This window comes from Theropithecus gelada, chromosome 14 (genome assembly GCF_003255815.1).
Source record: "Theropithecus gelada isolate Dixy chromosome 14, Tgel_1.0, whole genome shotgun sequence".
Classification (NCBI taxonomy): Eukaryota; Metazoa; Chordata; class Mammalia; order Primates; family Cercopithecidae; genus Theropithecus; species Theropithecus gelada.
This window is the reverse complement of record NC_037682.1, coordinates 97,530,748-97,553,295: the sequence shown is the minus strand read 5'-3', so window position 1 is coordinate 97,553,295 and position 22,548 is coordinate 97,530,748. Positions and strand designations below refer to the sequence as shown.

The following is a 22,548-nucleotide window of genomic DNA, read 5'->3' as shown; positions in this document are numbered from 1 at the left end:
CAGGCCCACAGTCCTGCTGTGAAGGAGTGCCAATCATCCACAGGCAGAACTGGCCCCTTCTGCCCACAAGATCACACAAAGAACAGTGCTTGTGTCTTAATTTTGTCATCAAATGTCGAAACTAAAGATTTAAGAAAAAGTGTTGAGGATAAGATATTAGATGTAGAAACAAAAGTGAAAATAATTTTTTAAAGATTTAAGAATTTTTTTTTTTTTTTTTTTTGAGACGGAGTCTTGCTCTGTCACCCAGGCTGGAGTGCTGTGGCCGAATCCCAGCTCACTGCAAGCTCCACCTCCCGGGTTCACGCCATTCTCCTGCCTCAGCCTCCCGAGTAGCTGGGACTACAGGCGCCCACCACCTCGCTCAGCTAGTTTTTTGTATTTTTTTAGTAGAGACGGGGTTTCACTGTGTTAGCCAGGATGGTCTCGATCTCCTGACCTCATGATCCGCCCGTCTCGGCCTCCCAAAGTGCTGGGATTACAGGCTTGAGCCACCGCGCCCGGCCAAGAATTTTTTTTTTTAAGAACCCGCTCTGTACCTTATGTTTGGTTCAGGTATTTGAATGTTGACTTATGTGACTTTTTCAGTGATGAAACATATCAGAGAGAGACAAGGGTGAAAGAGAAGCCATTAAGATATATAGAGCAGTGCTAATCTTCTAAATTTTGCCATGGAGCAAACCGAATGCTTAAAGAAGACTGAAAGAAAATTCAAATTTGTAGGGCTTTTTAATAAACAAGGAGCCATTTCTATACAGGCTAATTTGTTTGTTTTTAGAGCTTTCTCTAAGTCATGGAAGGCAAGAACATAGGTTCTGAGGATTTAGGGCAGTTGATTATGAAAAAGTTACAAAAGTAAAGAAAGGTCAAAACCTTTTGGTTAATAATAGATGAAAAGAGACAATTTCTGAAACCATATAAATACTAAAATGGAGAAGCAGTTCAGATTCCACTTTCTTTGGGAGACTGTAGCTTTCTAAGAAATGCACAATTTTTCACGATATTTTGAGTCAGTGAGATATTTGTACTATTTTAAGTTTAATAAAAGTTAAAGAGGGAATTCTGAAATTGTTTGAGAGCCTCTGAAGCAATTTTGGAGAGTCCTATAATATGGTATAGAAACTGCATTGCTCAAGCCTTTTAAGTCTATGACAGCATGGCACTGTGCCATCAATATTATACAGCACAACAGGGTGCCTTCTAAAATGCCTCACACACATACTGCAGATATATTTGGACATTTCTGTTAAAATAAGTCACTTCGTGTTCCCCTACCATATTATAAAGTTCCCATGAGTTATGCTGTCAAATTTGAGGGACAGTTTCAGAATTCTAAATGAAAATCATGTAGGCATCCAGTGCAGAAGAATAAATGTGTTATGGTGATAATATTACCTGCTTTATTGTGGGTAGAAATGGGTTACTGAAGATTTTATATAGCATCAGTGAGAAAATGCTTGTGTCCAAGTGTCCAGTGGTTTATAATCAAAAAATTTAGTTCACTTTATAAGAAGAAAAATGTATGGCCTAAAAACTGAGTAAAAGTCTTCGTGGATTTTAACATAATAGTCAAAGGAAATCAGAATCATTTGAAATACAGTAATATTATCTGTTATAACTTGTCAAATATTAGTCAAATTGTTTTAAAATAATTTTGATTTATATAAACTTATAAGACAATATAACTTCATTTTGGTAATAACATAAACAATCTAGAAGGATCTAGTTATTATAGACTTAGCCAATTCAGCATTTGCAGAAAGTTTAGATAAGGTAGGCTTAAGTTTACTTTCCCCTTACCTATAAATAAAATTTTGTAAAAGAACAAAATTAATAAAATAATAGAAAAAGTTAATTATGGTTAACAATATACTTTGGAAACATTTGTTTATAATATAATAACAATGCTAATTATAATTAATTAGAGAATTAACTAGAGAAGCTGATTATGAGAATTAAGTATCAGCCACTATTAATGATTAAGTGTGTAATTTGAGGTTCTTCTTTTTTTTTGTTTTTTTGAGATGGAGTCTCGCTCTGTCGCCCAGGCTGGAGTGCAGTGGTGCGATCTCGGCTCACGGGCTGGGGTTCTTATTTTTAACCCTTAATCCATTAATTATCAGAAATTATTGGCTGTGCTTATATAAGATTTTGATAAAACATCACATAGAAATGTGTGTTTTGTAAGGAAGAATAACGTTTTTCTATTTTATAGCAAAATAAAATGAGATAGCGATTACATGACCTAAAAAAGGTTAAAAGAAAAAAAAAAAGGAAGTCACTGTCAGAATAGAAATGAGGATTGAGAGAATAGTATTTCCTTGGTGCTCATTATTTCAGTAAATATAATGGAAGGCATATCAGGGATTTAGACATGCAAAGAGGAGTAAAAGTGGTCTCTGCCTATGAACAGCTCACGCTACATCAAGGGAGGCAGGAGGTATCCTACTCAATAGTGAGAAAGATGACAGGTACATAAACAGGTACATAAACTTCCATACAAAGTGGAAAGTATTACATGGAATTTGAGCGCTCCAGATGCACTACTGCAAAAGTCCAGCAACAATATCCTGCCTCATTTTCTAGAGTTAATAGAAACTGTCGTATAATGTATGTTTTCATAATGTCAGAAAGGAAGGGAACTCAGTCTTGGCAGTAGAAGGAAAGCTAGAGGGGGCCCGTGCATGCATGGATGGGGTAGGATGAGGGCCCTGTCCTTCTAAACAGGTGGAGGGCAATGAAGACACTGAGGAAGTTGAAGAAGTAGAGTGGGTGGTAAGATCCAGAGAAATTCTCAAAGAAGTAAGCAGTGTTAGCAGGAGCTTGCATGCCAGTTTCACAGAGTGGTCAGGTTTCAGAGTGTGTCATTAGTCACTATGCTGTGACTAATACTGCCTCCAAGAGAGAGGCAGCATCTTCTTCAGTGCAGTAGTTCCCTGAGTTGACTTGCGAGGTAGCAATCCTGCCTCCGGCAGATTAGACTCCTTTAACAGTCAAATGGGTGTCAGCTCTTCTGCATCTGTTGAGCCAATGTAACCAATTTTGTTGGTAGTAAATTGGTTATTGAAGATTTTAAATACCGTCTATGAGAAAAGTGTCCAAGAGTTTATAATGGCAGAAAATTTTAGTTCAATTTATGGAAAGAAAGACTTATTGCTTAAAAAATAAACAAAAGTCCTTAGGAATTTTAACCTACTAATCAAAGGAAATAAGAGCAATTGCAAATATAGTAGTATTACCTGGAATAACTTTTCAAATGTTGGTCAAATTGTTTTAAAACATATAATTTAATACAGTTTCCTTAGATCATTCTGTAGGATCAGAACCAGAACTCTGCAGTAAGGCATTTACCTGGGAGCCATGAGAGTATAATGTGTTTAACTATAAAGTAGTGGGCTGGGTCTGCAAGCCCCACAGCAGAAGAAACTCCATTACTCTATACAGAATGAAATAAAACACACATGCTACATCATCATGTAGAAAAAGGCTGATGTTACTGCTTAATTTGCAGAAATGGAATTTCCATGTTTTAATTTAAAACAAAACATTTCAACTTACAGAAAGAGAACCATAATTATTTGATTAGGTGACTTTATCTTTATTAGAAAATAATGCTAGTCTTAAATAATTCTTTTTTACCTTTATCTTCTTTTATTGAGCATTGTAATTGGCTTTTTATCAAAGTTTATTTTAATGATCAAAACCTTAGTATAAATCTGAAAATAGTCAAAAATAGGTCAATAATTTTGAAACCAATCTAAATAAAGTGTGTTCAAATAAGAGGAGCAGAGTGGGTGTTATCTCTTTAGTCCCATTAGGAGTGTATTGGAAAGATAAGTGTAATAGAAATAGAATTCCTCATTCTGTCATGTTTTCTCTCCTAGCACTACAAGACACAATAATAGCTCTTATTTGGTAACTGTAATATGCCAATACATATTTTCAATATTTTTGTCTTAACTGATAAAAACAATAAATATAATAATAGAATTTTTAAAAATCATGCAAAATTCAGGAATTCTTGTTTTAAAAAATTCTTCACACTGAGAGAACTTACTTTATAGTAGTATGAAATAACCTCATTAAATCCTCATTGAGTTCCACAGTGTTTCTCCTTTGCCTTCTGATTTCCAAATCTACTCTCCCCCTTCCTGTACTAATCTCACCTTCAGCAGCTGGCCTCATTGTTCCACTTCACTGAGAAAATGAAGAACCTCTGGAAAGATCTACCTCGTTTATCTGCAGCACCACAGAACACTTGAATCCGCACTGTGCTCCTTATTCTTTCTTCAGTAATGAAGGGACCAGGTATGCTTCCTTTTTTTCCAGTGTCATTGACTCCAGCTGTGGTCTTGGATCCAGCACATAAAGACTCAGTGTGGTTCTAAGATGTAGTGGGTACATTCTCACTAATGAGGAAGCACTAATTTTAACTCTTGGATCATCCTACTGTGATAGGGTTTGGCTGTGTCTCCACCCAAATCTCATCTCAAATTGTAATCCCCATTATCACCACGTGTCAAAGGAGGGATCAGGTGGGAAGTGATTGGATCATGAGGGTGCTTCTTTCCCTCATGCTATTCTTCTCCTAGAGAGTGAGTTCTAATGAGATCTGATAGTTTTATACGTGTTTGACAGTTCCTCCTTCACGAATGCTCCTCTCTCTTGCTTGTCATCATGTAAGATGTGCCTGCTTCCCCTTCTGCTATGATTGAAAGTTTCCTGAGGCCTCCCCAGCCATGCAGAACTGTGAGTCAATCAAACCTCTTCCTTTGTAAATTACTCAGTCTTGGGTATTTCTTTATAGCAGTGTGAGAATGGACTAATACCTGCTGCTAGGTCAAGACTACTATAAAAATGTTGTTTGGGTTAGCATACACATTAAGTATAAAATCAAAGCTATCAGTATTAGAAGAAAATACACCTATAGTAAATTCATCCCTGCACAATATCATTTAAGACTATTTCTCAAAGTGTGGCTTTTAAATCATCTACATCAGAATCATCTAGTGTGCTTGTTAAAAAGAACATCTCTGGGCTCTGTACCAGATTTATTGAATCAGAATCTTTGCATGTGGAGCTTACAAGCTCTCCATGTGATTATTGTGGAAAATAAAGTTTGAGAATTTACTTAATATGATGGTACAGATAGTATTATCTACAAGTGTGCTGAGGTTGAAGCCTAAGGGGAGGAAAGTGTCCATAAGAGAAGGAAGAAACCCTGTCCAGGCAGGGACAAAAAGAATATACAGAGGGCAGATGGCATGATGGTAAGGATTAGAGCTCCACCTATCAGCCAAGCTATGCTCCTCATATTACTGTATCACCCAGTGGAATGGCTAAAACCTTCAAGTAAGCCACCCCAAAATGAAAGCATCTCTACGGATAGCCTTCACATTGAAATTAAATAAGGTGGTGCCAATATTATTTCCCTCCTTTTGCCTCCCGAGCAAGATAAGTGAGTCAAGTAGAGCAAGTCAGCACCCAGTACTTTCCTGTTCCTTCTCCTCTTGTTCTATGATTTGGGTCTGATGGGAGAAGGGAGAAAGGAATACAAGATAATTGACATTTTAAGATTCCCATGCTTCTATGACTATTTTCTTTTTCTAAGAGCCTATTTCTACCAGCTTAGGGGCCTCTCTTTACTGGAGAAAAGCTAAGGAAGCAATTAGTGAACTGAAATTTTATTAATTGACAATACATTTTTGTTATTACTTTTATCTCCTTCTTCTCCATGATGTTCCAAATCTTCCTTTATTAGCTTTTAGCTTTTATCCTCAAACATTGTAAGACCCTCCATCATGATACACTTTTTTCTTTTTCTTATCCAATTAATTATTGTCTTATTTTCTCCTTTTTTAAACCAGATTTCTCAAATGACTAGTGTATATCTGCTAAATTCATTTTCTTGTGACCCACTTTATTTTCTAGCTCTCCATTTTAATGACACCACTCTCTTAACTAACACCAGAAGTCTCTGCTTTTTCAAAAGACCTTCACTCTTTTTCATGTTGATTAAAAACCGTGAAAGAATAATGTAGTTTAATATGTATTACCTGCTAATCCTCCCAGCCAAATTGCTAATGAATCACAAATTTTAGTGAGATAATCGTTTAATATGAATCCATGACTTTAAATGATAAAAAGAAAAAAAAGAAAAAGAAAAGACACAGACACACACACACACACACACAATCCATGGCTTTGCAGATCTTAGGTGTACATGGCTGTTATTTCAACACCATTTGATTATGCCTACTGTTGCATTCACAGCTTAATTTGTTATTTATTATAATATAGGATAAGATAGCAAACCATGGTATGGTATAGTTTAAATATAAATCATATCACATCTAGCTGTCTTTTCACAGATTTGGACCTTTGTAAAATTTATAATATTGTATAAATGTATTAGTAAAGACTATGCCATTCGATGGTTGTACCACTCATGTATAAATCATATTTTGTGCATCTGGTCATAGAATATTTTAACTGATGAAGAAAATTATCTACTTACAAGCTGGCAATATAATACATTTTTTCTTTGTACAGTTTCAATTTTTAAATAATTAACTATAAAATTTAATAGTAACATTAAATAAAATATTAAAATAAATTATTGAATAAGTAACAAGAAACATGGAATAAAGAATAACATATTTCAGCTCTTTGGGAATTTCAACTTAATATTCACATTTCTCAAAAGTAGGGCTTACTTTGTATTTATAACAAAATATAAGAAATCAAAAGTCTTACTTATTCCCTGATCTTGTACATATATTGATTGAAACTCTTGAATCAGATACACTATACTAATGAACTATATTTACTAGGGTGATGTTAAAATTTATTGAAGACTATTTGCAGCAGGCTGACATTTAAACAGTCAGCCTAAATAGGTTTTCTCTTTGTTAGTACATCAACTTGCTGCAGGCATGCTCTAGGCCTAGATGTCTGCTTGAACCCACAGGGAACTGAACTTATCGGCTCATGCCACACAGCATGATAGCAAAAACAAAAAACAAAACAAAACAAAAAACAGTCTTTTTGTAGCAGGACAGTAATACTTACGTCTGAAATCTTCTTTAAATAACTCTATGTTTTATTGCATATTTCTGGTGAAAGCCACATTTTCCATAACTTCTTTGATTCACTTAAGACCTTTTCTGTCCTCTTATCCTTCAAATGCCAGTATGCTTCCCACAGAGAATGCTAGCATGGTTCTCCAAAAACACACTTAATTAGTGGAGTCAAAATGTAGCAGCATGCTGCCAAGTGACACTCTGTTTAGTGAGGCTGTACTCATGTAATGTCTGGGTTGATTTTAGCATGGAATTTAGCTTTGTAATGCATGGGGACAGATGTATGAATGGCATGCAATAATTTGGGATCCAAGTCCTGTAAGACCTTAAATACTTTTCATTGAGCTTCTATTATACTTGCACGGGTTAACTTACCATATTAGTACTCATTATCTTCAGTAATTTTGACATTAAAAAGAGATGAAAGGATTGAGATATGGAGTAGGGATATCTTTCTGTATGTATCTCTATGTACTTGAGTGTGGAGACGTAAAGAGAACAACTTCTGGAACTGTGTCAGCTCCTTTGCCCATTCTCTCGTTTTATCTAATTACAACTTATTCTTAGATGTCCCTGGCAGCACATAATTTTGTGTATTTCTAAAGTCATGGCAATTAACACATTTTATAACAACCATCCTTTACATTGACTGTCTTGACATAATCCAAATAATCAGCAAATGAATTAAAATAAAGTATTCTGGAAAGGCATAGTAAAATGATTGTTGGTGAACATTGATTTTGTTAAAATAAACAGTTGAGACTCAGCCAGAAACTATGACTAGAGAAAAATAATATGAATATAACATGTATTGAACATGTAGAAATAATAAGGTAACAGGACTGGAATATGGTTGTGGATAGGAGAAAATGTAAGGGCTCTCTATTTCACACTTTTGACAGCACATAGCCAATCTACACTTTAAAAAATAGAAACATGTAGTTAAGACTAAAACAAAAGCAACTATAATGACTCTGGCCTCTTAGTATTATTTATAGTTTTCTTTCCTTAATAGTGAAGGATTCTTGTGGGAAATATATTTTGTTGGAATTTATTTGAAGTTCATCAGTTGCTTAACTTTTTGTTCCAGTTTCCTTTTCTTCTAATAAATTCAGGTAGAATAATTATTTTTATTTATTTATTTATTTTTTTTTTTTGAGATGGAGTCTCGCTCTGTCGCCCAGACTGGAGTGCAGTGGCCGGATCTCAGCTCACTGCAAGCTCCGCCTCCCGGGTTTACGCCATTCTCCTGCCTCAGCCTCCCGAGTAGCTGGGACTACAGGCGCCCGCCACCTCGCCCGGCTAGTTTTTTGTATTTTTAGTAGAGACGGGGTTTCACCGTATTAGCCAGGATGGTCTCGATCTCCTGACCTCGTGATCCACCCGTCTCGGCCTCCCAAAGTGCTGGGATTACAGGCTTGCGCCACCGCGCCCGGCCGAATAATTATTTATTTTATGTATAAAAATAGCATTATTTTTTGAACTCACTTTTGCAGAATTATTTCCATCCTACGATCTATATCTGTCTGTATCTATATCTGTATCATCTATAAATCTTCCAGTTTATTTGTACAGATTGATGTATCAGGTTAATAATTGTGTTGAATAATTTAGATGTTACAAAGAGATGGAAGGACTGAGATATAGAATAAGAATGTGCTTATATCTACATGTGTACATATGAGACAGAGAGGGAGGGAGATAGGTGAAATAATGCTCATCAAATATTAGCATTGGTTATTTTTGGATAATAACCCTATTGTAACCCAAAAACTTATATGGTTTCTCACACCTGGTAAGCATCCAGTAAAGATCTGTTGTACGCGTGACAAGAAAGGAAAACTGAATAGAAATACAGCGTGAAGAAGTGGTAGCTCTCAGAATAAAATTCTGATAAGGGAGTGCTGAAAGAGGGGGTTGCCAAAAGATGTGGGAATTTGAAGGAAACAGTAATGATAAATTTTAAAAAAATATGATTTACAATGACATAAATTTGAGATTTAAAAGATAACGAGAGATGTGTCTATCAATAAAAAAGCATGTTCAATTTCATACTTGTAAGATTTGCTCAATAGCATTACTCAAGGCAGAGATCACCAATTACCTTTTTTCATTGTTTGAGAAAAAAATAACATATATTCTGAAAGCCGTACCCCAGAAAGAGGAGGGTTGGAATACAGTCACAAAAAATGACGAAGGACAATGTCAGCCACCCTTGAGTCCCAGCTTCTGCCACATCTTCTCTGCTAAGGCTGAGAATAAACTTTAAGACAGAAAACTCCTTAAAATTTAGATAACCTAGGTATCTCCATGGACAAATGAAAAGCAAGGACTTGATCTTTAATATAATTGAGCGGCTCAGTGGAAACAGAACTGAATTGGGAGTCAGAGGACAGTTCCACTCTGGAATAATCACGTCTCTCGGCTTCAGTTTGCTCATCTGTAAAATGAAGATACTAATACCAGCCCTGCGTACTTCAGAGGGTTGCAGTAGAGAACAAATTAGATAAAGTAAGTGAACATGCTCTGTAAACTGTAAAGCACTACACAAGGCAAACTTAATCATTATTTAAGGTCATCCTAGATGCTCCACAGCAGGGAGAAAGTGAGAAGGAAAAAGCAGCTTTTCCATCCATTAACACCTTCTCTCTGGGAGACCCTCAGAGAGCTTGTGTAAAGACAGTGATAGAAAGTTAATCACCCCTGTGTTAAGCAGACATCTTTGCATTCATTTTAAGGAATTAGTTTTTACTGCTCTGTCTCTTTCCAGCAGATATATGTCAAGTTGCTGTGGCTTTCTGACTGCTCTTTCTCAGAATGCTCTACTGGAGCCCACTTTTCTGTTGCATACATTGCAGGGTTATTGTTTCAGGCTCTTCTTCTTCCCAAATCTGTTTTGCTTTGATGATCTCATTGATTCCCCAGGCTTACTGGGCTCCAAGTCAACATTTCCTATCCTACTATCCATCACATACCTAAGTCTGGAAGTTGCACAGGCCCCTCCAATCCAGCATGTCCAAAGTGGAATTCACTGTCTTCCCTGCTATGCTTACTTCTCCTGAGTTTTACATTGCTATTTACTCAGTGTCCCAATTTAGAAAGTACAGAGCCAGGGATATGGTGGATGTTTTTGCACTGCACAACTCTGAAGGGTGTCATTCATACAATGGCATCTCAGAAGAAGCCAATGCTATGTGGAGCATAACCTGCAGAGCTGAGCACTGCAACCCTCCCAAAAGCTCCACCACTTGCTCCCCTATCTCAATGGTTGCTGATTCCTTGATTTCCTACAATACAGAAGAGTCTGTGGACAATTCACAATTTATCAGAGGCACTCACTTTAATACCCATGACACTTTATAATGCTTCTCCCTTTACTTGATGAGTACGGGACAATATTCTGAGCATGGATTGTTACGTATGAATATTGTAACACAGGAAGGATTTTTGTATTCATTTTAAACGCACATTTTAACACTGCATACAAATGAGTGTTGTGTGTGTATTTAGTAAGGTGTCTCCAAAGATAGCCCCCAACAGTGTCCTTTTCCCATATGCTCATGCTAATCCTGATGTCATGAGGTGGAGCTTATTTCCTTTCCCCTTAATCTGCACTGGCCTTGTGGCTAGTCTTGACCAATGAGGTGGAGCTAAGACAGATGCAATTGAAGATTTGCTAAGTGCTTGCATACTGGAACTTATCCTTTGAAACACTCCTTCTTGGAACCTAGATGTCATGGTTCAAGAAAGCCACAAGGAGGAGAAAAAAGGAATATTGGTTAATAGACCCAGTGGAGATACCAGCTGAGAGCTGACACCAACTTGCCAGTCATATGAATGAACCATCTTGGACATTCTATCCCAGTCAAGTACCCAAATGACTATAAACCCAGCCATCATTACAGGAACAGAACTGCTCAGCTGAGTCAAGTCATCACAAAAAGTCATTAGAAATAATAAATGCTTTTTAAAGTTACCACATTTGGCATGGTTGATAGATAAAAAAGTGTGTGTGTGTGTGTATGTGTGTGTGTGTGTGTATTTACATAATTCACCTCTCTTAGGAGTCTAAGATAAAGACAGATAAGATCACTAGCTAACAGTGACATGTACACTTTTGGTTGAAATGGTTTTCAAAATAATTCTCTGCAATATTCAGCAAAACTATCTGTTAAGGCACTGGGAGAAACAATAGAAAAGTGGAAAGGAAGGCCCCAGAGATGAGTCAAGCAGGCCCTTTGCCTGGGTGGAGAATAGGTCTCTTAAGCCAGGCTTCTGCCTATCCTTTTATGTGTTATGCCTATGTCCAATTGAGTAGATAAAACTTCAAGCAAGGAATAGAATCCATGACTGAGAAGCTTCAAGCATTTCTTCCACTTTGAAATTTCATAAATAGACCACCTGCTATCTGCTCACCTGTGTATAAGACCAGAAAATCTGCGGAGATCTAGCTTATCATCTACATGGCTAGTGCCACCATCAACTCTATGGGGGCTATGAGCCAGCCAGCAGAGAAAAGTCTGTCTTTCTCCTCCCAAGTCTTCATCTTAAGTGGAGCCTACAGGTTCTACATAAATAGCCTTGAGACAAAATATTCTGTATTTGAATAAACTTGAATAAATTTTAGTTGGTATTTTGAAATCCAAGTCTGGCACAATTCTCACGTCCACTTTCACTATTTTAGTTCATATCCTCATCATCTTTGAGACTAAGCCACTGCACTAGTTTCCCAAGTAGTCACCCTGCCTATGGTTCCTATTTTATTCCATCAATAATCCATAATGCTGTCAGTGATATTTCTAAAACACAAGTCTGTCACCTCACTGCCCATTTAGAAAACTTACTAGTGAAATTCTCAGCATACGTAATGGTGAATTTGTCAAGAGCACTGGAAGATCTTCAATGTTAAGCTAAAGGGTTTGAGTTTCAAGCAGCAGGTAATAGAGAATCAAAGTAGTATTTTGAAAATGTCCTTTCAATCCTTTCAATACCAGATTTATGAACTGCTTTTGATTTTAGCCAGGTCTATCAGTCTGTTAGTTTTGTTTTATAGTCATCAAAATAATTTTCTGCAGGCTTCTATTTTTTTTCTTTTCCACCTCTCTTCTGCACATTTTCTCATTCTCCAATTCACGTTCATTCACATGCCTGCCCAACTCAGCACTCCCTATGTCTGTCTTTCCTTGAGTCTATAATTTTAAACTTATATATGGATAAAATAGCTTTCTGCTTCTCTCTCTTCAACTTCTGTCATCTACAGAAAGTGAAACCAGTCCCAATGGATCACATGCATTTCTCCCTTTCTGCAAACCTCTCCCCAAACAGATATCAACACCTCTGTTAGTATATGTCAACATAGTGTGGGGGAATATATCTTCTTATAGCTGGGCCACTTTAAGTGGTCCCTCTGGCACTAGGACTAACTCTCTGTGAGTAGCTGATCATGTTTAAATTTAAACTTCCTGGCAAAGTCCCTTCACTTTCCACAAACACAATTGCAATGGCTGTTCCTGGAAGCTAGCAGTCCTTGCCGCTGTTGTCACAGGCAGATAGGGTGGTAATTAAAATCATTCCACAGCCATCCGCTGAAGTCTCCTCAATTTGTGGCAGACTGGCTGAGTAAGAAGATGAAGCATTAGGAGGCACTTCTTCTCTTGACTCCACGTAACTCCTGCTAAAGAGCTAGTCATTGCTCTTGCATTGCCAGGAAGTTGGGGTGTCAACTCAGAAGGGACTTGATGTTTCATTTCCTCATTTTAGACATACCCTCAGTTCAAGGCTCTCTGCCTTACGGATTAGATGGTCTTCTGCAAATTACTAAGTCTTAATGAGGCTCATTATTCTCATCTGTAAAAGGGTTTCTTAATGAGCCTCATTATTCTCATCTGTAAAAGGGTTATAATAGGATCTGCTGAGAATTAGAGATTATCAGTCTGTGTGTGTGTGTGTATGTTTGTGTGTACATCACTGGATATAGCACACAATAAATAGCAGCTATTATTGTTAGATGATTCTATAACCAACCCCTTTGCCTGTTGCAAGTCTGTCTGGGAATACTGGGAACTCTATCTCTCCTCTCCATTTTCAAGTTTTTAATTTTTAATATCAGCAAGCCATTCTTTCTGGTAAGGCTGAAAATTGTCTCTGAACATTTGGAGCGCTTTAAGTAGCTGAACATAGGAAACTCATGTCAAAAATTATATCTTGGGACATCACTGGAACAAGAAGTAGTCCTCAAAGATATAAGGCTATGAGGATTTCAGATAACCCATTTCTCAGTAATTGTATTACTGCCTCCTGAAAATTTTGTTACACCATGTATGGAAAATCAGATCCCAGACCTCACAAAGAGTGAAATTCTGAAAGTCTCATACTCTTTTATTTTATTTCTTTTTATGAAAACACTGGGATTTATTTCACCAGTCTTTCATCTTCTAGAAAGTCTCCTGACTGGCAAAATGTCATGTTTAAATCTGTCCTCATTTTGCATTGTGACTAAGTGCAAACTTTCCAAAGTATAATTTTCATCCATGTTGGCAGTCTCAGATAATACCCTGTATTAGCTGTCTCAGGTAGGAACTGCCAATGCTGCCTCGGTAGCATTTCCAACATATGGAATTATCTGGGTACATACCACATACAGGGGTAGTGATGGTTAATGTGCCAACTACAGTTTCTACTGCATCATAAGAAATGTATGCTTGTATGTCATTTGTTCACCTTTAAATGTCTTTCTGGGTTTATTCTGAGCACAGCGGCTTTTATACAGAACAAAACAGTCTTGGAGGTTTTATTTTCCGTCTACAAACGCCCAGAGGCACTAGTTCAGTTAAGAAACAAATTAAATTTTGTGAAAGAGAAACAGTAATATGTTTGAAATATCCAGAACTGTTCCCCTTCAGCTGCATTTAAAAATGACTAAACTGATTTAATTCACATTTGTGATGTCAGTTGTCAGATTGGAATAAGATCTTGTGGACCTATCTTTAATGACTAAAAATAGTATGGCAATAAAAATTCTACTGAAAAAGCTGCCCTGTTCCCTCTGATAGTATCTTAAGAAAGCATTACACATAAAAAGTGCTTGCCACATGGTTTTTAAATATTGTGCACTAAAATCCTACTTTATACCAGAAACATGTCAAGTTTTTGACAGAATCGGATTAATTATTTTATCCTGGCACACATAAAAAAGCGAATTTAGTTGATATCTATTGAGTTAACCAGAAGTTGTTGATTTAAAAATATTTATACAGTATAATAAAATGTAAGGAGACGTAACAAATGCATCTTTTCCCTATTTGGTATCCCCATTAATTTCTGTTCTTTTGGTGATGAAATCATAAAATAATCAGCAGTTATACTGCGTAGCTCTATTTCTTCTCTAGCTCTGCAGCACTGATGAATGGAAGAAAATTTTGACAGTTTTTTTTAGATCTCATTATCTTTTCCTTTTATGAACGATGGTGGTACCAGAATATCCACACCATTCTCTTTTCTGTCATCCTCTGACTGTAAAATAAAATTATAGAACATTTTAGTAAAACTCCAAAATGAAGATTTATTTTAAGATAAGTTTATTTAACATGAGAAAATTTTTTGAAATAGAAATTCAACTTCAGGTTATTCCTCCAATTTACTGATTTTTTTCCTTCTAAATATTTTCTATGCCACTTAATAGTAATGAATCAGCAACATAATTTACAAATCTCCACTAAAGTAATGTCACTGATATTGATATTGTATCATATATAACAAATATTATTTTACGTTGACAATATTTGCTTCATTCTTAGTCTGAATAAATACTTTTGGAAACTGCTCAGGTTTCAAGTAGAAACTATGGAATTCTCCAAGCCTGGAAACCATTTTCACTTTATGATTTAGAGCAGGAGCCAGGATAACTTGTTAGCTTGTCAGTAGTGTAAAGTCTCAGATCCATAAAAGTTCTTGACAATTTGGCAATGTTGCTGGAATGGTGAGAGGTAGGACCTTCTGGATGAGGAAGGATGAAGGTCTCACAAGTTGATTAATAGAATTTGGAAAAAACATCCATAGGTATCAATAACAAAGATGTTGACTAAACTATATGTCAACCAGGCTATACAAGGTTCTCCACTTTATTGCCTATTAATGAGAAGGAATTGGGGTGGTGGTTGCTGACCAAAGAATATGAAATAGGATCAAAGACAGCTGCCAATATAGTGCCCTAGTTGTTAACTCTGTTTCACACAGGAGACTTCCTTGATAATTTGGTGTTCAATCTCAGGTCTGCCCAATTGTAAAAAGTATTATGAAGATGAATTCTGGGTAGGCAGAGGTTTTTCCCTATCAGAAAACAGTTCCAGAATCGCATACCCTCACTGAGTGAGAAAGGAGAGAAATATGTTACTTCCAAAACCAAATGAATTGTAAGAATTTAGTCTGATTTGCTTGCAAAATGAGAGAAGCATGAAATTCTTGTTAAAGATGAATGTCAACAGCAACGCCATCTAAAGGCTCAGCTTCTCCTGCAATCTATCATGACAAACCTGGATCCATTCAGAGAAGACAATAAAACATCTAAGAATATTTTTGCAGTGAATATTGGCTGCTATATGGAAGCTTTGGCCCTCTTGGATAGTTGTCCCTAAGACAGACAAGTTCCAATTGGAAACCATAGGTGAGGCATTGACTAGTTGTTAGGCTCTTACTGCCCTGGATTTGGCTCGTAATGCAGACGCAGGTGTCCCATGGCGAATAAGAAACTGACCCAAAGAAGTCTACAAGTCTAGTGGCTGCATAGATTGAAATGAAAAGTGAAGCAATGCCTTGTTTTCATGGCATAGAACCCCTTTCTCCCTGCAACCCCTCTCTCCCGACTCCATATCCCCTCCATCCCATGCTACCCCAATTTCAGCTGCTTTAAGGAGAAAGATGTTTAGGGGCAGGGCTGAAGCCAGCTTGTCCTCAAGGGGAACTGAAGGTTATACACACACGTCTGAGTTTGCTAGGGAGGCAAGGGAATCAAATGTTTAAGGCTTTGTTGGATACGGGGCCCACCAGCCCATCTGGTCCTGCTTGGGAGAGGGGACATCCAAATTCAACTATGGGGTTTGGATGGAATTCACCATGGAAAGGGAAGCTAAAGTGGTGCTGTGAGTCAGTTTCTTTGGGAGAATTTAATGTACTATTTTTGCGGCTTCCACGCAGAATATATAATTGGTATTGTATGTCTGTACTAGGAATGTTCTTAAATACCATAAGGGATCTCCCAATTCAGAAGAGCCACAAATAGAGAGGTGTTAGTACCTTTAACGTGTCTCCCAAACCAAACAACCCCTTGAGCTAAATGACTGCGACTGATGATTTTGCCAATTGGATCCTCTGGCAAAGGGAGACAGCCTTCACCGAGAGGCACCCCTAAGGGGTTTGGAATTCTTTTTTTTTTTTTTTTTTTTTTTTTTTTTTTTTGAGACTGAGTCTGGCTCTGTCGCCCAGGCTGGAGTGCGGTGGCCGGATCTCAGCTCACTGCAAGCTCCGCCTCCCGGGTTCACGCCATTCTCCTGCCTCAGCCTCCCGAGTAGCTGGGACCACAGGCGCCAGCCACTTCGCCCGGCTAGTTTTTTGTATTTTTTTAGTAGAGACGGGGTTTCACCGTGTTAGCCAGGATGGTCTCGATCTCCTGACCTTGTGATCCGCCCGTCTCGGCCTCCCAAAGTGCTGGGATTACAGGCTTGAGCCACCGCGCCCGGCCTGGAATTCTTTGTCTCTTAGATGCAGATACCAGGTACATGCTTTTGTAAATTACTGTATTCTTGTTAAAACTGAATGTCTGAGGCATAGAAGCCTTGTGGCTGGCCTAATGTCTCCATTTTGGGGTAAGTCAACTTGGACTCAATTGTGTTAAAAGGTGAAAAAGCCCAGCAAGCCTCAATTGTTAGATAGAAATGCTTATTCAAGAAGGTAGATGGCCTGAACCCAGCAGCATCTCAGCTTTAGGTAAAAAGGAGGCACTCCATTGCCTGAACCACATCGCTGGCTCAGCAGGATGCCCAGTTCACAGCAGTTCCCATAAATGCCTAGGCCTGGCTCAATAATATTTCGGCTGGGCTGAAACCCAGTGATGTCCCCTTGACTGCTGCAGCTGTACATGTGAAGTGCCAGTCATGCAACATCAAAACTGAATGTGGCCACTTGGCTCAGTGGACAGAACTCAAGGCTGTTCTCATAGTCTTGGCCAATATTCCCCTTGATACATCTTGTTATAGTTCTACTGATTCTTGGGCGATTTCCATTGGCCTAGCTTTTTGGTTTGACACTTGGAAAACTACAGACTGGAAGAGTAATGTTATCCATCTTTGAGACCATAAATAGGGTAAACAAATTGTGGCTGTTGATTGAAGTTTCTGAGTTGCTCACTGGCCTTAGTGACTAACAATGGAGAGAAGACCATTCTCTGATGAGACTGATTGGAATCAAAGTCTGATCAAGCCTGTATCTCCTGGATGGCTACCATTGCTCCCTGGAGGCATCATTATACTGGCCATGGCAACACATCTGCCATCTTATACTGGGCACAAAATGAAAAGCCTCAAGTATCTCCAGCTGTAGATTATGTACCCCACAGATGACTGCGGAGATATTTCAAAGATAAGGCTACCCTTGATTCCTTGGGAGATCTTCCTGGAGGAATAACTGACTCGTTATTTATGCACATTCTGTTTTCAATTAGTAATAATCGTGCTTCAGATAAACCTCATTGGCTATGATACTGCCACTGCACAAAGCTATTTATGCACATTCTGTGAGGCAATTATTAACTCCAGGGAGAACAATATATGGTACAAATATAATCACATTGTTCTACATGGCTCAACTATAAATAATATTTAAAGAGGCATAGAAATGAGAACACCAATATTGTGATGCAACTCTATTGTGAATATTGGGGAAGCAACACGCGTAGGTGGGTGTGTTTTGTAATAGTGGAATAAGCTGTTGGGGAGCTAAATCTTCATCTTCCATGGTAGGAAGTCAGATATTGTTTAATAAAAAATTAAGCAATAGTATAAAATGCTATTTGAGAATAAGGAAGTATACACCATAAGAAACAACGAAAACAGCTGAAAGTGATTGAGAGTGAGAATTGGGATGAACAGGGGGTGGAACCAGAGGCTGTGGGATATTCTTAAGCCTAGCTGAACTGTTTGACTTTTAAAACTATATGCCTACTCTATTGGTCTGCTAAGGCTGCCATAACAAAACACCACAGCCTGGATGACTTAAACAGCAGAGATTTCTTTTTCACAGTTCTGGAGATTAGAAGTCCAAGATCAGGCTGTCAGCAGGTTTGGTTTCTTCTGGCTAGCAGATGGCCACCTTCTCTCTCCTTGGCTAGCAGATGGCCACCTTCTCTCTGAATTCTCACATGGTCTCTTCTTTGTGCACACACACCACTGGTGTCCCTGTATGTCCAAATTCCCTTTGTATAAGGGCATCAGTCAAATTGGATTAGGGCCCACACTAATGGCTTAATTTACCTTAATCTTATCTTGAAAGGATCATCTCCAAATACAGTTACATTCTGATGTACAGGGGGGTTAGGGTTACAATATATGAATTTGGAGGGGGATACAATTCAGTCCATGAAACATGCATTAATTAAAATAATAAAAAATCCCGTCTCAAAAACCTCCTTTAGATTTAAACCATGTAGAAGTCAATAATTATCTGGGGCATCAAACTCCACTGTCAGTCCCCATTGCAATATCATAGATCTTATTATACTTTGTTCATTATGTCAAGACTTAGAAACATTTAATTTTAGATTTATTTATTATGTTTCAGATAAGATAGCAGTAACCACAATATCTTGGGAGAGTGCTACACCACTCTTTTCATCAGTTGTATCCACTTGATTCTGCAAAATGTCCTTTCCACCACCTGCTTTCTTGAGTTCCCATCAGCAGTTCTTCAAGCCTCTTACCCAGGTTTTCCCCCTCATTTTCTGTATTTTTTCTTCTCTTTTTGACTTATTACCTTATTTTTTTCCCACAAGAACCTAACCACAGAATTCTTGCCTGTTCTTATAAAAGAAATTGGGTGTTTATGACAAGAGAAGAAAAAAAAAAAAAAAAAAAAAAAGAAATCCACCTCTTCGGTCTGTAAATAGTGGCTTCTGTAATTCAAGCTGTGTTCCATAAGTCAAAACTAGCTCTGGTTAAATCCGCTGGGAGACATACATGAATCTGCCAACAAATAACTGTGATTCCAAATGAAGTTTTGTAAGCAGTGATATGAATCCTGCTTTATCACAATGCATTTGAGAAGATCCTGACAGAAATCCTGAACAAGACTAATGGGGAAATATGAAATGGGATTGAACTAAGAGAGTTAATATATTGCCTGGTACCACTATCATTCTAAAATAGCAGAAAACATTGGAAGAGGCTATAAATATATCCTGAAAAGAACTCAGTACTTGCAACATGATAGAAGAAGAAATGTTCAGAAGCATCAATTGTATTAAAGACAGCAGAAAGAGTAATAACCAAAAATACATTTTTTCAACATTTACACTCTACTCAGTCCTTGCAAATAATTTCCTTGCAAATATTACACATTCCCATAAGAAAATCAATTTTTATTATATACTTTTGTGACTATCTTCTTTTTCCAGATGGTTTCACTTTCTTAACTGTCATTATACTATTAGTAAGTTAAGAAGATATTAAAATATACCACAAGGATAATTAAACTCCAATTCACCATACTTTGTTTTAATTAGTTACTTAATTACCAAAGCAAAACAAAATTTAAGTAAAATTACATGAACATATAGTTGAAGAAGCACATGAATAAATATGGTAAAAGGAAAATTTGGGTAGAAAAATCCATGCATTCCCTGGGCACCCTGCCATTTTTCATACATTATGCTAAGTGTTACAGGCACATAAAGGTAATGAAAACAAGTTTCCCTCCTAAGACTTTGCAACCTACTTGATGACACTGACCTGCATAAGCATAAACATTTATAGTGAGTGTTTAATTTCCTCTCATATTTCCCCCCCTCATAATTTTGTTAAACCAAACTGAAAGAAAACAGAAAGGTCTTGGGTAAAAGAAACTTCACATCCTTTGACTCAAAGAGCCACTCTGATTTCCTCTGGGGTAGGCATTGGGCAGCACTCCTAGCTATATGCCTTCTGCCTGTCATTTAAACTTTATCTTGATTATTATTGTATACTAGTCATGAAATTATATTCTTTGTCAAGTTCCTCATTACTCTGAAGAAAGATGCTACAAGAGTTAAAATAACCCTACGTCTACAAAGGCATAGCCTGGCTTAAAGCTAAGCATTTCAGTTCCATTTAGGCTTTAGGTATTAGCATCTCTTTGTAATGCAAATTGTTCTACAGCAAAAGGATTTTCCCGGTTCTGGGAACCTGCGTGGCGAGCGCAGCAGAGACTAGCTCATCTGCAATGTGCAGTAGTTCTGCTGCATTATATGGGTACCTTGAAGCAGCAGTGAGATCAGCCTGACTCGGCTTAATATGATAAGTCATGGTTTGTGCCAGCCACTGGCCTAATGTGTTAAGTGTGTGTGGGTATTAAGAATTTTTTTAGCATAAATTTTACGGAAAAATTATGAACAAGAAATGAAATTTACAGAATTCAAATTATGAAGACTCTCTGATATAGTTTGGATATTTATCCCTGCCCAAATCTCATGTTCAATTATAATCCCTACTATTGGAGGTGGGGTCTTGTGGGAGGCGTTTGAGTCATGGGGGTGGATCCCTCTTGGCTGGGTGCTGTCTTTGCAATACGTGTGGGTTCTCACGTGATCTGGTGGTAGTGAAATGAGACATCTCCTCCCCCACCCTCTTTTTCTTGCTTCCACTTCTGCCATGTGAGACACCTTCTCTCCCTTTGCCTTGCACCATGATTATAAGCTTCCTGGAGCCTCATCAGAAGCCAAGCAGATGCCAGGACTATGCTTCCTGTACAGCCTGTAGCACCGTGAGCCAATTAAACATCTTTTCTTTATAAATCACCCAGTTTCAGTTATTTCTTTATAGCAATGCAAGAATGACCTAATACCCACCTCCCACAATTTCTTCAGAGGGAACAATATTGCCAAAAACAAACTGCTTCAATACAATTTTAACTAAATCATTCAGATTTTGATTTTCCTTTGATTTCCTATATTGTTATTATTATTTTCTGAAACCGTGTTCTAAAATACAACTTTTGACTTTTATTTCATAAAAGTTTAAGCTTTTATCTCACCATTTTATTGTGTTGAAACTGAGTGAGCTCTCAGTTTTGTATGTCTAAATATTCAGTGAAATTTCATATTGAACAGAAGGTATAAGATTGAGGAACAGAGGTCAACAGTGCAGTAAATGGAGAATCAATTTAAACACAAAAACAATAACAAAAACTAATAAATGTTCAGGCCTCATATATCGTCAGGGAAGTTTTCCCTCTTTCTTCTGTTCTTAACAGCCTGCTGATCAATTTTTGGCTTGGAAAATAGGACAAAGATTGCATATGGCATATGTAAATCAGGAAAAGCTACATTTCAGATTGTGTAGTCTAAGTAAGAATTTTAGTGACTTCGTCTGTGGTTCCTTAAAGGGCTTACATTTCTGACCCTGTCTCTAAAGATCTTAAAATTCAGTGAAATTGACAGATTGCTACAGACTGTGCATCACCTACAAACAAAAATTAGAGATAAATGGAATAATAGTAAATAATTAGAGATCAACAGAAATAAACAGAAAAAAATAATTCTGACAACAGAGATGGAAAACTTGATGGATTTGGAGAATTTGACTTGGCAGCTGAAGAATGAGGATTTTCATGCAGGAAAAATGGCAGAAAATTCATTTCATATGCAAGACTGAGATAATATTGCATATGAAAATTGCCCAGTGAGATGCCTGGCATGGGGGAGCCAGTCAATAAATATACATTTTTTCCCTATGACCAAAGATAAAGAGGGTCCATGCCTGGCATGTTTGAGGAAGGGTTACTTGAAGAGCATGACTGCAGGGAACAGTGTGTGAAGGAAAGATGGAAAGAGACAACGTGTCCCAATAGAAAAAGTTGTGCTTTGAATCTAGAAATGGTTTCCTTTACCTACGAGTTATGTGATCTTACTCTCTAGCCCTGAGTTTCCTTATCTGTGAAAAGAGAATTATTTTTGTTTCCTAGGGATGTGGTAACAAAGTGCCACAGATTGGGTAGTTTAAAACGACATAAGGCCGGGCGCGGTGGCTCAAGCCTGTAATCCCAGCACTTTGGGAGGCCGAGACGGGCGGATCACGAGGTCAGGAGATCGAGACCATCCTGGCTAACACAGTGAAACCCCGTCTCTACTAAAAAAAATACAAAAAACTAGCCGGGCGAGGTGGCGGGCGCCTGTAGTCCCAGCTACTCGGGAGGCTGAGGCAGGAGAATGGCGTGAACCCGGGAG

The 22,548-nt window shown here is 37.7% G+C and overlaps 1 protein-coding gene and 1 pseudogene across 7 annotated transcripts in view; both read right to left on the bottom strand.

Annotated features, from left to right (window-relative positions):
* Positions 1 to 22,548, bottom strand: part of GRIA4 (glutamate ionotropic receptor AMPA type subunit 4) — a 370,821-nt gene that overhangs the window by 138,931 nt on the left and 209,342 nt on the right. The gene's annotated exons all lie outside the window — the stretch shown is intronic.
* LOC112607545 lies at positions 17,662 to 17,853 on the bottom strand (annotated as a pseudogene).